Source organism: Budorcas taxicolor, chromosome 23 (assembly GCF_023091745.1).
Source record: "Budorcas taxicolor isolate Tak-1 chromosome 23, Takin1.1, whole genome shotgun sequence".
In the NCBI taxonomy this organism is placed as follows: domain Eukaryota; kingdom Metazoa; phylum Chordata; class Mammalia; order Artiodactyla; family Bovidae; genus Budorcas; species Budorcas taxicolor.
The window spans coordinates 26,743,093-26,757,126 of record NC_068932.1 but is presented as its reverse complement, the minus strand read 5'-3'; positions in this window follow the sequence as shown (position 1 = coordinate 26,757,126).

The window sequence follows — 14,034 nt, the reverse complement described above, 5'->3', positions numbered from 1 at the left end:
ATAACAAATTAGTGCAAATTTAGTGACTTGGAGTGATATCTGCTGTCTCAAAGTTGTGTAGGGCAGAAGTTCCTCTGCTTGGAGTCTCACAAGCCAGTATTGAGATACTGTGTTGGCACAGCTGTGGTCCTTTCAGGCTCACCCAGGCTGAAAGGAGCCCAGATTCAAAGTTGGCCAGATTCAGCTTCTTGGAGTTCCAGGACTGAGGTCCTCATTTCCTTGCTGGCTGTCAGACGGAGACTGATCTGATTTTCATTGCTGCTTGCATTCCTCTCATGCTTTCATGGGGCCTCTGTCTACAGCAGTGGTTGGATCTGTGGGTGGAGTCTGTGTCCTGCTTTCTAATTTCTCCTCCTTCCTCTTCCATTATCTCCTTCAGATCCTTCTGCTTTCCCATTCTGCTTTTAAGGGCTGGTGTGATTACATTGTACCCATCCAGATAATCAGGAATAATGTCCCTATTTTAAAATCAGTTGAATAGTAATTTTGATTTCATCTTCAGTCTTTTCACAGCAGAACCTAGATTAGTGTTTGATTTAATAATCAGAGGATAGAGATCGAATTTGGGAAGTAGGGGAACTGCTTTGGAATTCTACCACCATTGTAGATATATAAGAAGTTTAATCATAGTTGAATATGCCAAAGGAAACAGGTAAGTGGGTGTAGGGAGATAAGCCTGGACATGTAATCAGGGCTTGAAATTGGAAATCTTTATATGCTAGGACAAAGGCAGTAGGGAGCAATGGAAGTTTCTTGTGCAGAGCAGTCATGAAATCAGAATTACATATGAGAATAAGTGATTACAGGACATCATCAGTATATTTTGTTTGGAGGAAGTTGCCAAGAAGAGTAATTCTAGTTTATAGTTTATTGTAGTTGTGCATTGACATCTTAATAAGGTCTCATTGTGGTTTTAGTAGTAATTATAAGACAGACATAAAAGTCCACGAGAGTCAAACCTGAGACCTTGGCCCATGAGTAATTAGAATGGAAATTAAAGGAGGAGAGAAGGGTCAGGGATAACTCTGATTTCAGGCATCAGTGATTAGAAATAAGGTGATGCTATTTCTAAAGATCATTCCTGGGTGTTCTTTGGGAGGACTGATGCTAAAGCTGAAATGCCAGTACTTTGGCCACCTCACATGTAGAGTTGACTGATTGGAAAACACTCTGATGCTGGGAGGGATTGAGTGCAGGAGGAGGAGGGGACGACAGAGGATGAGATGGCTGGATGTCATCACCGACTTGATGGACATGAGTTTGAGTGAACTCTGGGAGTTGGTGATGGACAGGGAGGCCTGGCGTGCTGTGATTCATGGGGTTGCAGAGAGTGGACAGAACTGAGCAACTGAACTGATTCCAAATAGGGAATAAAATGCATGGGAAGAAGGTTAGAGTTACCATCAGGTAGTTAGAAATATGGTAATCTGGGCTAGAGGTCCTGATTTGGCAGCTGTTTGGAAAAAAAAAAAAATGAATGCTGAAGTCTGGGGGCACTTACAAGACCAACAGGAGTGATTCGCGAGGAGATAGGGAAGGAGTGAAATCAGACCTTGAGAACAAAAGGTTGAAGAATGTCTATATCTTGTGAGTAGGAATAAGAATAGGGTACAGTAAAGGACACTGAGAAAGCTATCATGGGAATCATAGAGGAAAGGTAAAGAAATTCTGGTGCCATCAAATGTGAACATGAGAGAATTTCAGGAATTAAGTGAGGGACAGTGATGTAAACTGCAGAAAAAATCAGTTAATTCCTGTCTCTGGAAGGCATTAGGGGATTACTGAAAACCAGTTTGTTCTAACAGATGAATAAAGATCTCATGTGCATTAAGATTTCAAGATTCCTGAAAACACGTGTAGCTGTGTTTTTAATTGTGCCCTTCATTTGAAGAAAACTACTAAAAGTTGCCCTCTAAGTTGCTGATAAGGAAATGTCTCTTGGTTTCAAAAGTATCTAGGTAATTCAGGCAATGGTGAGGAAATAGAAATTAGACTCCTTTCCCTTGCATTTTTAGGGGACAGAGGTTTTCCTAAAAAGCATTGTTTCAGCTGCCAGAGAACTAGTGACCCTTCCCAGGAAAGAACATTTTCAAAATGGAGTGTCATACCTTTGACATGTTACAGGTTAATGTTTTTCATTTATTTCTGATGTAAAGAGAAGAAAAAACAAAGTGATTCTTGGTTACTACTAGACAATGGGAAAGCAGTTAACCCTCTTCAACTGTACAAAGCTCTGAAGTACCAACTATCCACCCTCAAAAGTGTTCTGCACAAAGTGCTCCTGAACAAAAATTTCGGAACTGTGAATGTAATGTGAAATATTAAGATTCTTAATTGTCCTCAATATGAACATAGTGTATATATATAGTATATATATATATTATCATAGAATTGTTTACATGGCTCCCTGGTGTTTTTTCCATTGAAGTTTGCAACCAAGCATGTTGTTATTGTTCAGTCACTAGGTTGTGTCCAACTCCTTTCAACCCCACAGACCGTAACCTGTCAAGTTCCTCTGTCCATGGGATTTCCTAGGCAAGAATTCTGGAGTGGTTGCATTTCTTTCTCCAAGGGATCTTCCTGACCCCAGGATAGAACCTGCATCTCCTGCATTTGTAGGCGGATTCTTTACTACTGAGCCACCTGGGAAACCCAATCAGACATGAATTTCATGCTATTTAGTAAAAACTGTGTCCTCAGCTTCACTCTTCCAGACTGTAGCAGACATACAGACATAGCCAGTTCCCTATGCAGTAGATTTTTAACAGAACCGTGCTTTTGTTTGGGTAATCCACCCTCTTAAACATGGCCGTATGTCTCAGTAAGCCAGTTCCAGTAATCTTACTCTTCTCTTCCTCTGAGTGCTTTGGGAATAGATGTGTGATACAATTCTGACTAAAGACAGGCAAGGAAAAGTCTTCTGGGGACACTTATAGGAAAGCTCGAACTACTTGTAGTAAGAGACAAAAGAAAGAAATGGTTTCTTTTGTTCTGTTGGAAACTTTAATCTCTGAAACTTATCTCTAGAATCGTGGAAACCATATGTTGGCTCTCAGGGCAAAACCAGCAAGCGAAGAATGGCTGGGGAAAGGGGAAATGGTACATGTGTTCTTGACATTCTTAAGCTGATGCATGACCCATTTTGAAGTTGTTCTAACTTGGAATTTCTTAGGAGTTATTTTTCTTAATATTAAGAATATTTTGAGTTGACTTTTGTCTTATCAAAAATGTATTAACTGATCATCTGCTTTCCCAGTCTCTCTATGAACACCATGCTATGATATGCTAAGTCACTTCAGTTGTGTCCGACTCTGTGCGATCCCATAGATGACAGCCCACCAAGCTCCCCTGTCCTGGGGATTCTCCAGGCAAGAACACTGGAGTGGGTTGCCATTTCCTTCTCCAATGCATGAAAGTGAAAAGTGAAAGAGAAGTCACTCAGTTGTGTCCGAGTCTTCGAGACCCCATGGCCTGCAGCCTACCAGGCTCCTCTGCCCATGGGATTTTCCAGGCAAGAGTACTGGAGTGGGGTGACACTGCCTTCTCTGTAAGAACACCATAAGGTGTGCTTAAGGAGTCAGTAGGATAGAAGGGCAGAAAATCTGAAAGTCTAGGCCTTGGGACCATTTCAACACTGGTCCAGGGAATACTATTCTGCATTTTCAGAGAACTAAAAGCAGAGGAAAAAACCTTTTCCATCTCATTAACATACATAGCTTTTCAGGTACAATTTAAAAATGGAGACATATAGAGGAAAACTATTTGAAAACTAAAGCACAGTGGGACCAGTAACTGGTATTATTCAAATCCCATATCAGAAATTGAATCAAACAAGCTCTTGATTGTTTACCATTTCAAAGCAGAAGGTTCTGGGTATGGAGTTCTCAGCAAAGGGGCCAGAGTAGACTGAGTATGTAAAAATCAAGAGAGTGAATAATAAAACTTCCTAGAGTTCTGTGATTTCAACAAATTCATTGAACTGTACTTTGACCAGAAACCAGAGATCTTAGCATGAGCTTCTCACATGCTTAATAGGGGTAAAATGTAGTTTAGCACACACTTAGAGACCTAATTAATCTTTCAGAAGATAGCTTTCACCTGAATGAGGAGTGTAAATTAGAAATTGTCACAAAAATATGTGCCATTTTTTGATGCAAGCTGAACCAGATGATTGGATATAATTACTGTTGAAAATATAATTACAAAGCAACTATACTTACGATAAACTTCTAAGGCTTCACTGAGGAGTCAAGAGATTATGTATTCTTGGACATAAAGTCAGCAGAGAATGCATATGAAAAGCATATGCTTCCCGAAAATTTATGTTAAAATACCACAAAACCACCACATATTAGAAATCAAGGGAAAAGAAAGGACAAACAAAATATAGTATAGCATTGATCTCAGGGCACAAGTTAGAGAATTAATGAACAGTCCTTTGATCAGCATAGTAACGTGTTTGGGATAATTTTTCAGTTCAGTTGCTCAGTCATGTCCAACTCTATGTGACCCCATGGATTGCAGCATGCCAGGCTTCTCTGTCCATCACCCAAACCCCGAGCTTACTCAAACTAATGTCCATTGAGTCAGTGAGGCCATCCAACTATCTCATCCTCTGTCAGCCCTTCTCCCCCCACCTTCAATCTTTCCCAGCATCAGTTCAGTTCAGTTCAGTCACTCAGTCGTATCTGACTCTTTGCGACCCATGAACCGCAGCACACCAGGCCTCCCTGTCCATCATCAACTCCCAGAGTTTACTCACACTCATGTCCATTGAGTTGGTGATGCCATCCAACGATCTCATCTTCTGTCAACCCCTTCTCCTCCTGCCTTCAATCTTTCCCAGCATCAGGGTCTTTTCAAATGAGTCAGTTCTTTGCATCAGGTGCCCAAAGTTTTGGAGTTTCAGCTTCAGCATCAGTCCTTAAAATGAACACCCAAGACTGATCTCTAGAATGGACTGGTTGGATCTTCTTGCAGTCCAAGGGACTCTCAAGAGTCTTCTCTAACACCACAGTTCAAAAGCATCAATTCTTTAGCACTCAGCTTTCTTTATAGTCCAACTCTCATAGCCATACATGACTAACCATAGCCTTGACTAGATGGACATTTGTTGGCAAAGTAATGTCTCTGCTTTTTGATATGCTGTCTAGTTTGGTCATAGCTTTTCTTCCAAGGAGCAAGCATGTTTTAATTTCATGGCTGCACTCACCATCTGCAGTGATTTGGGAGCCCCCCGAAATAAATTCTCTGACTGTTTCCATCATTTACCTATCTATTTGCCATTAAATGATGGGACCGGATGCCAAGATCTTAGTTTTCTGAATTTTGAGTTTTAAACCAACTTTTTCACTCTTCTCCTTCACTTTCATCAAGAGGCTCTTTAGTTCTTCACTTTCTTCCATAAGGGTGGTGTCATCTGCATATATGAGGTTATTGATATTTCTCCTGGCAATCTTGATTTCAGCTTTTGCTTCATCCAGCCCAGCATTTCACATGATATATTCTGCATATAAGTTAAATAAGCAGGGTGACAATATACAGCCTTGAACATACTCCTTTCCTGATTTGGAACCAGTCTGTTCCAAGTCCAGTTCCATGTCCAGTTCTGACTGTTGTTTCTTGTCCTGCATACAGATTTCTCAGGAGGCACATCAGTTGGTCTGGTATTCCCATCTCTTGAATAATTTTCCACAGTTTATAGTGATCCATATAGTCAAAGTCTTTGGTATAGTCAATAAAGCAGAAGTAGATGTTTTTCTGGAACTCTTGTTTTTTTGATAATCCAACGGATGTTGCCAATCTGATATCTGGTTCCTCTGCCTCTTCTGCAACCAGATTGAACATTTGGAAGTTTGCGGTTCACGTAGTGTTGAAGCCTGTCTTGGAGAATTTTAAGCATTACTTTACTAGCGTGTGATATGAGTGCAACTGTGGGGTAGTTTGAACATTCTTTGGCATTGCCTTTATTTGGGATTGGGATGAAAACTGACCTTTTCCAGTCCCGTGGCCACTGCTGAGTTTTCCCAATTTCCTGGCATACTGAGTTCTGCACTTTCACAGCATCATCTATTAGGATTTGAAAGAGCTCTCAACTGGGATTCCATCACCTCCACTAGCTTTGTTGTAAAGATGCTTCCTAAGGCCCAGTTGACTTCGCATTCTAGGATGTCTGGCTCTAGGTGAGTGATTACACCAGACTGGTTATCTGAGTCATGAAGACCGTTTTGGTATAGTTCTTCTGTGTATTCTTGCCACCTCTTCTTAATATCATCTGCTTCTGTTAGATCCATACCATTGCTGTCCTTTATCGAGCCCTTCTTTGCAAGAAAAGTTCCCTTGGTATCTCTAGTTTTCTTGAAGAGATCTCTAGTCTTTCCCACTCTATTATTTCCCTCTATTTCTTTGCACTGATCACTGAGGAAGGCTTGCATATCTCTCCTTGCTATTCTTTGGAACTCTGCATTCAGATGGGTATATCTTTCCTTTTCTTGTTTGCTTTTAGCTTCTCTTCTTTTCTCAGCTATTTGTAAGGCCTCCTCAGATAACCATTTTGGCTTTTTTCATTTCTTTCTCTTGGGTATGGTCTTGATCATTGCCTTTTGTACAATGAACCTCCATCCATAGTTCATTAGGTACTCTGTCTATCAGATGTAGTTTTGTGAATCTGTCACTTCCCCTGTATAATCATAAGATATTTGATTTAGGTCATACCTGAATGGTCTAGTGGCTTTCCCTACTTTCTTCAATTAAAGTCTGAATTTGGCAATAAATTCATGATCTGAACCACAATCAGCTCCGGTCTTGTTTTTGATGACTGTATAGAGCTTCTCCATTTGGATGCAAAGAATATAATCAATCTGATTTCAGTATTGACCATCTGGTGATGTCCATGTGCAGTCTTCCCTTGTGTTGTTGGAAGAGGGTGTTTGCCATGACCAGTGTGTTCTCTTGGCAAAACTCTCTTAGCCTTTTGCCTGCTTCATGCTCCAAGGCCAAATTTGCTGTTACTCCAGGTACTCTTGACTTCCTACTTTTGCATTCCAGTCCCCTGTAATGAAAAAGACATCTTTTTGGGGGTGTTAATTTTAGCGGATCTTGGAGGACTTCATAGAACTATTCAACATCAGCTTCTTCAGCATTACTGTTCAGGGCTTAGAGTTGGATTACTGTGGTTTTGAATGGTTTGCCTTGGAAATGAACAGAACTCACTCTTATCATTTTTGAGATTGCATACAAGTACTGCATTTCAGACTTTTTCGTTGATTATGATGGCTACTCTATTTCCTCTAAGGGATTCTTGCTCACAATAGTAGATATAATGGTCATCTTAGTTAAATTCACCCATTCCAGTCCGTTTTAGTTCACTGATTCCTGAAATGTTGATGTTCACTCTTGCCATCTCCTGTTTGACCACCTCCAATTTGCCTTGATTCATGGACCTAACATTCCAGATTCCTATGCAATATTACTCGTTACAGCATTGGACTTATTTCCATCACCAGTCACATCCACAACTGGGTGTTGTTTTTTCTTTGGCTCCATCTCTTCATTCTTTCTGGAGTTATTTCTCAACTGATCTCCTGTAGCATATTGGTCACCTACGGACCTGGGGAGTTCATCTTTCAGTGTCCTATCTTTTTGCCTTTTCATGCTGTTCTTGGGGTTCTCAAAGCAAGAATACTGAAGTGATTTGACATTTCCTTCTCCATGGACCACGGTTTGTCATAACTCTCCACTATGACCTGTCCATCTTGGGTGGCCCTACACAGCATGGCTCATAGTTTCATTGAGTTAGACAAGGGGTTGACTTATATATTCTTTGTTAATTTGACACTCCTTATATTGAAGTTTAGAATGCAGATGATAGTCTCTTCCCATTCAGAAGGTTACTTAATCCCTTGAAAGCAAGAAGTAAAGTATGGTGTGTATATGCATACATGTGCATGTATGTGTTTGGTCATGCTGTACATCAGGAAAAAGTGAAGCTCCTTTCATGCAGGGTAAAGTAGGTCTTCAGCTTTGGCCAGCACATTTTATTCACATCCAGGGGTTGTGGCTACCATAATGAAAAGTGTAGGTCTACAGAGAGTATTAACATGCTTTTGATATGATCACAAGACATAATTCAAAATGGGCCAGAAGTGCAGAGACAGGGTGGTCCTAGGGTAGGTTCCAGGCTTCCCTGGTAGCTCAACTGGTAAAGAATCTGCCTATAGAGCTTCACTCACATATATTGTAGCAGAAGGCTCATATGCCTTTCAGTCTGGACTCTCCCTCAGAACACCTAAACCAAGATGCAATACTGAAGTTTTTAATTCTGAGAAATTCTGGTATAAAGGAAGAAGTGTTTGGTACAGATAGTAGGCTAAACATGAATTTAATACCACTTCTAATATTATTGAACAAGGAATTCACAAAAGGATTATAATGAAAAACAGTTAATTGAATTCATTCAAATAATTCTAAAATAGTCCCATAGATTTAAGATAATTTAAGATGAGAATTTGAAAAACTATTGCGATATCAGTAAAACTAGGATTTCATTTAACCACTAACAGAATGGCCAGAAAATCCTTTCAACTCTATAGTTATAGTGCCCATGCTAGATTTTCAAAGGAGACAGTTGCAGTTTAATAAATGCAGCCATTGGTAAAGATCTGGAAAACAGAGCATGAACACTCTTTTGGCTCACATCATGATGATGACAAATATTCACTATTTTTGTATTGAATTTATTGTATTAAAAATTATTAGCTATTATTTGTATTTGGGGTGGTCTCTGAGTGGATTTTAATTCAAGGACACAAATTTAAAAGGCTAGAAAAATGTCATCCACATGTATCACAGTAGTACATTTTGACAAATTGTCACTAACTTTAAACAACAAACAGCCTCCATTTTCACCACTTTTGTATAGAGTACATTCAGTGGCTCATGGATCGAGTCAATCTAGAAATGCCTTGAGAACAGCTGCTCCAACAGAATTTTGGCTCATTGGGTTTCTGTCAAAACTCAGAACTACAAATACTTCTATGAAGATGGGAGGCAAGGGAAAGCTTCAAGAGTGGAAATGATTTTAAAGCTGAAAATAACTGGCATTGGCTTTGGCACAGGAGGTGTGTGTGTGTGTATAATTTTTTGTTGTTGTTGTTCCTAACTCAATTCATTCAGAGTCCTTTAAATTTAGTCTGTGACTTCTATCAAAAATCTTATCATTAGGAAGCCTATTTTTTCATTATTATGTTTTTTGTTTCATTTAATATGAAGGAGATGAAGGGGAGAGGGTTACCCATCAGAGGTAGGTAGAGGCAATATATACAGTGATTAGCATTTGGGCTTTAATGCCAGGTTCCCCAGGGTTGAATTCCAGTAGTTGTGCTACTGGAAGTATGACCCCTCTCTACCTTGGAGCAAAAGGAGACTGGTAACAGTGCAACTTCCTAGAGTCGTTTTAAGACCTAAGGGTTAATACATACAAAGAACAGCCCCTGAAATATAATAAATACTCAGTATCATTAAACAGCTCTTTTAATTTAGTTCACTACTAAGAAGTCCCTTTCCTTGCCATACTCAGCTAACTCATATTTTTCTCTTTGATTTTTTTTTTAAAATATATAGGTGACATTCACTTCTTTAGAACTACTCAAATCATCAAGACATAAGTTTCAACAGTTTTGATGACATTTCAATCTTAAGTGGGTAGGAGTCTACAAATCCACTCTGGAGAGCTCTCCAGGATTCTACATCAGGAGATAAATACACCTCTTTGAGAGTGAGAAGAGCCAGCTTGCCGCAGTAGAGTTGGCAAAAGTTTCTGAAGGAGTTGTGAAATCTTTGGGTGTGGAGCCCACATGTTCTTTGATAGGCTGTCATCTTTCATCAGGGTTATATTTATTCCTAAAGACATTTTTAGTTCTTAAAAGTTTACTCGTTTTGGACATCCAGCTTGAGAGGTTGCTATAGCTCCTAATTCTCTTCAGTCCTCTGCATATGAAATTCCTTTCAGGTAATAACTCTGACCTGGGATAAGTACTAAGTGATTTGTTAACATGATAAAAATAGTAAACCACAGGAAATAAGTAGCCCTCTGAAACTGTGATTTCTCATAGCACTTTCTCTTGATGGCAGAATCTTTCATCCAGGGAATAGATAAGATTATTTTAGTACCTTTTAAAGAGAGAATTTGTAGGGTATTTGAGGTATGAAAAACTTGTATAGTTTGACTAACAGAAGGTCAAGTTTTGTTGTTGTTGTTTTTTTTCCTTGAGGTGGGACTATTTGAACAATTGCTCCTACCTCTTTGATTCTTTGTATCAAGGCTAGGAGTAAACTTACATAAAAACAATTCTGATTATGGCCATATTCAAGAAAGCTACCTTTATACATCTGTTTTGAAATGGGAGGTATTAGCTGACATAAATGACCTGATTTTTCACAAACTTCATGTCTTCAGCTACAGCCTTTCTTTATTTCAAGAAGACAATTAAATGTCTGCATTTCTCAATCAGAGCCCTCATGGCATGTAATTAAGTAATGAAACTCATTATTAGGAAAGGTTTTATATTGGATTCTAGGTGGGAGAAGTGACTTAAGAAAGCTTTGCACAAAGAAAAGATGTGTGACAAGGAGGAAATAATGTAGATAGAATGACTAATGAACTTGCTCTTGTTTCAAATTATAGCATTATGCCTTACAGAAAGGGTTAAAAAAAGGCTTGTATTTATTAAGCATTTTTTGAAAAATGTTATTGATTATATTGTAAGACCTACAGCAATTCTCAAATTTTAGTCTTCATAAGAATTACTGATGCTGATTAAAATGGCAGGTTTCTTTGTCTCACATATGAGCTACGAAATGAGGAATATGAATTTTATACACAATGAAATTTGAGACACATTGACATTACGTATTCCCCTCCACACTTCCCCCTGATTTTTTGTTATTAAATTTGCCTTCACTGAATCTCAACTAGAGCCATCACCTCCCATTTCTTTTTTTTTAATCCTCCAAATTTTTTTGAGATAAAAGTGTGTATATTTAAGGTGTACCAGGGCTTCTCTTGTGGCTCAATGGTAAAGAATCCACCTGCCAATGCAGGAGACGTGGGCTTGATCCCTGGGTCAGGAAGATCGCCTAGAGAAGGAAATGGCAACCCACTCCAGTATTCTTGCCTGGAGAATTCCGTGGACAGAGGAGCCAGGTGGGCTACAGTCCACGGTGTCACAAAGACTGGGACAAGACTTAGCAACTGAACACACATTCGAAGTGTACAAAGTAATGATTTGAATCCAGTATTCTTGCCTGGAGAATTCCATGAACAGAGGAACCTGGCAGGCTACAAGTCCATGAGGTCGCAAAGAGTCACACACGACTGAGTGACTAACACATATTACACACAACATACACACACACACATTGTGAAATTATTACCACAATCGGGTTCATTAAATCATTCATCATCTCACAAAGTTATCTTTTTGTGTGTGTGTGGAGAATGTTTAATTAAGTTCCACATTTTTAGAAAAAATATTCAAGACAGCACTAACTATAACCACCATGCTGTACATTTGTGCCCCAGAAATTGTTCATTTTAAAACTGAAACTTGTATTCTTTGATCAGCGTCTCTCCATTTCTCCCACTCCTTAGCCCCTGCTAACCACATTCTGTCCTTTGTTCCTACAAGCTGGACATTTCCCTTCCTTTTGAGATTCCACGTGTAAGTGAGATCTGGCTTATCTCACTTAGTATAGTGTCTTGCAGATTCATCCATGTTGTTACAAGTGCCAGGGTTTGTTTCTTTCTACCTACTGAATGGTATTCCATTAGAATATATAAACCACATATTCTTTATTCATCTCTTGGACATTTAGGTTGTTTCTACATCTTGGCTATGGTGAACAATATTGCAGTGAATATGAGAGTGCAGCTATTGCTTCAAAATCCTGATTTCAATTCCTTTGAAATGACTGGATCACATATTAGTTTTAATTTCTTTGAGGAACCTCCATGCTATTTTCCCTAAAGGCCATACCAATTTACATTCCCAGCAAATGGGACACAAAGATTCCCTTTCTCCACATCCTCATCAACAGTTTTTACCAGATATTTTTTTTTTTAGTAAATGCCATCTTAACAAGAAAGAGATGATACCATGCTGCGGTTTTGCATTTCCCTGAAGGTTGGTCATATTGAACACCTTTTGATGTACCTCTTGGTCATTTGTATGTCATATTTGGAAAAACTTCAATAGTCCTTGGTCTATTTTTAAAATTGCATTATTTGTGGTTTTGTTTTTGTTTGAGTCATATGAGTTTCTTAATATATTTTGAATATTTGCCAGATATTTATTTGGTTTGTAAATGCTTTCTCCCATTGCATAGGTTGCATTTAACTTTGTTAATTATTCCCTTTGCTGTAAAGAAGCTTTTTAGTTTGTAGTTCAACTTATTTTTATGTTTTTCTTGTTGTGTCATATCCAAAAAAATTGTTTCTAAGACCAGTGCCAGTGAGTGTTCCCTATGTTTTCTTCTAGGAATTTTAGTTTCAAGTCTTACATTTAAGTATCAGTTCTAATGAGGTGGATGAAACTGGAGCCGATTATACAGAGTGAAGTAAGCCAGAAAGAAAAACACCAATACAGTATACTAACACATATATATGGAATTTAGAAAGATGGTAATGATAACCCTGTATGTGAGACAGCAAAAGAGACACAGATGTAAAGAACAGACTTTTGGACTCTGTGGGAGAGGGAGAGGGTGGGATGATTTGGGAGAATGGCATTGAAACATGTATACTATCATGTAAGAAATGAATAGCTAGTCTAGGTTCGATACAGGATGCTTGGGGCTGGTGCACTGGGATGACCCAGAGAGATGATATAGGGAGGGTAGTGGGAGGGGGGTTCAGGGTTGGGAACTCATGTACCCCTGTGGTGGATTCATGTCAATGTATGGCAAAACCAATATAGTATTGTAAAGTAAAAAAAAAAAAAAGAGAGAGAGAGAGAGAAAACAGAAGGTATCTATCAGTACAAACAACAGTTAGACTATTCATGCAAGCCAGCAGACAAAAATCCCACCATCACTAACATCTCATCTGCAAAGCAGGGTGAGAACAGCCTGGAGCTGAAGTGAACACAGGAAGAGCACAGGACAGCACCAGGGAAGACAAAAGCAGGTCCTAAGAGGAGAAAAGGCCACATTCCCGGGGGCGGGGGGAGAGGGGGACAAGAAGGGAAAGGGAAGAGAGCAGTGTCAGAGGAGCTAATAGCAGAGGAGCACTCCCGAGAAGAGAGCTGGTGAACACAATCTCCTGTTAACAGCAGGTAAACACCGTAACTCTTGAGAACTCGGCATTCCATTTTAAATTAGGAAGCTGTCTTTTAAGAATTCAGTCCCAATACTGCAATGAACAGAGGTCCAGGATCCCTACTTCGTAAGGAAGAAGAAGCAGTGAAAGGGAACAGAGGCAGTGTATGCATCACAGCATTTGCCAAAGGAACCAAGAGGGAAGAAGACAGAGGTGATTAGAGTGCAGCAGGGCGAAGACTTCTTTCAAGAAAGAAGAAACAAAATGAATGCGTTATGCTTTCTGTCTGACTTACCACTATCTTGTTCCCACTCCTTAGAATATCTCTAATGAATTAAAATTTCTTTCAGTTGTCTTTTCTGTGACATAAAAAAAAGATAGAAATACCATGTTTTTAGGCACTAATTGTCATAAACACCTCAAATACCAAAATAAAAATTTCAAATGAGAAAAAAATAAAAATAAGTATTTCAAATTTTTGTAAATCTTATTCTTTTGCATATGGAGTTCCAGTTTTCCCTACACTCTATTGAAGGGACTCTTCTTTTCTAATTGTGTATTTTTGACACGTTTGTCAAAGACTGGTTGACTGTATATATGTGGGTCTATTTCTGGGCTTTCCATTCTATTCCATCAGTCCATGTGTCTGTTATTATGCCAATACCATACTGTTTTGATTACTGTCATTTTGGTTGACTGTATATATGTGGGTCTATTTC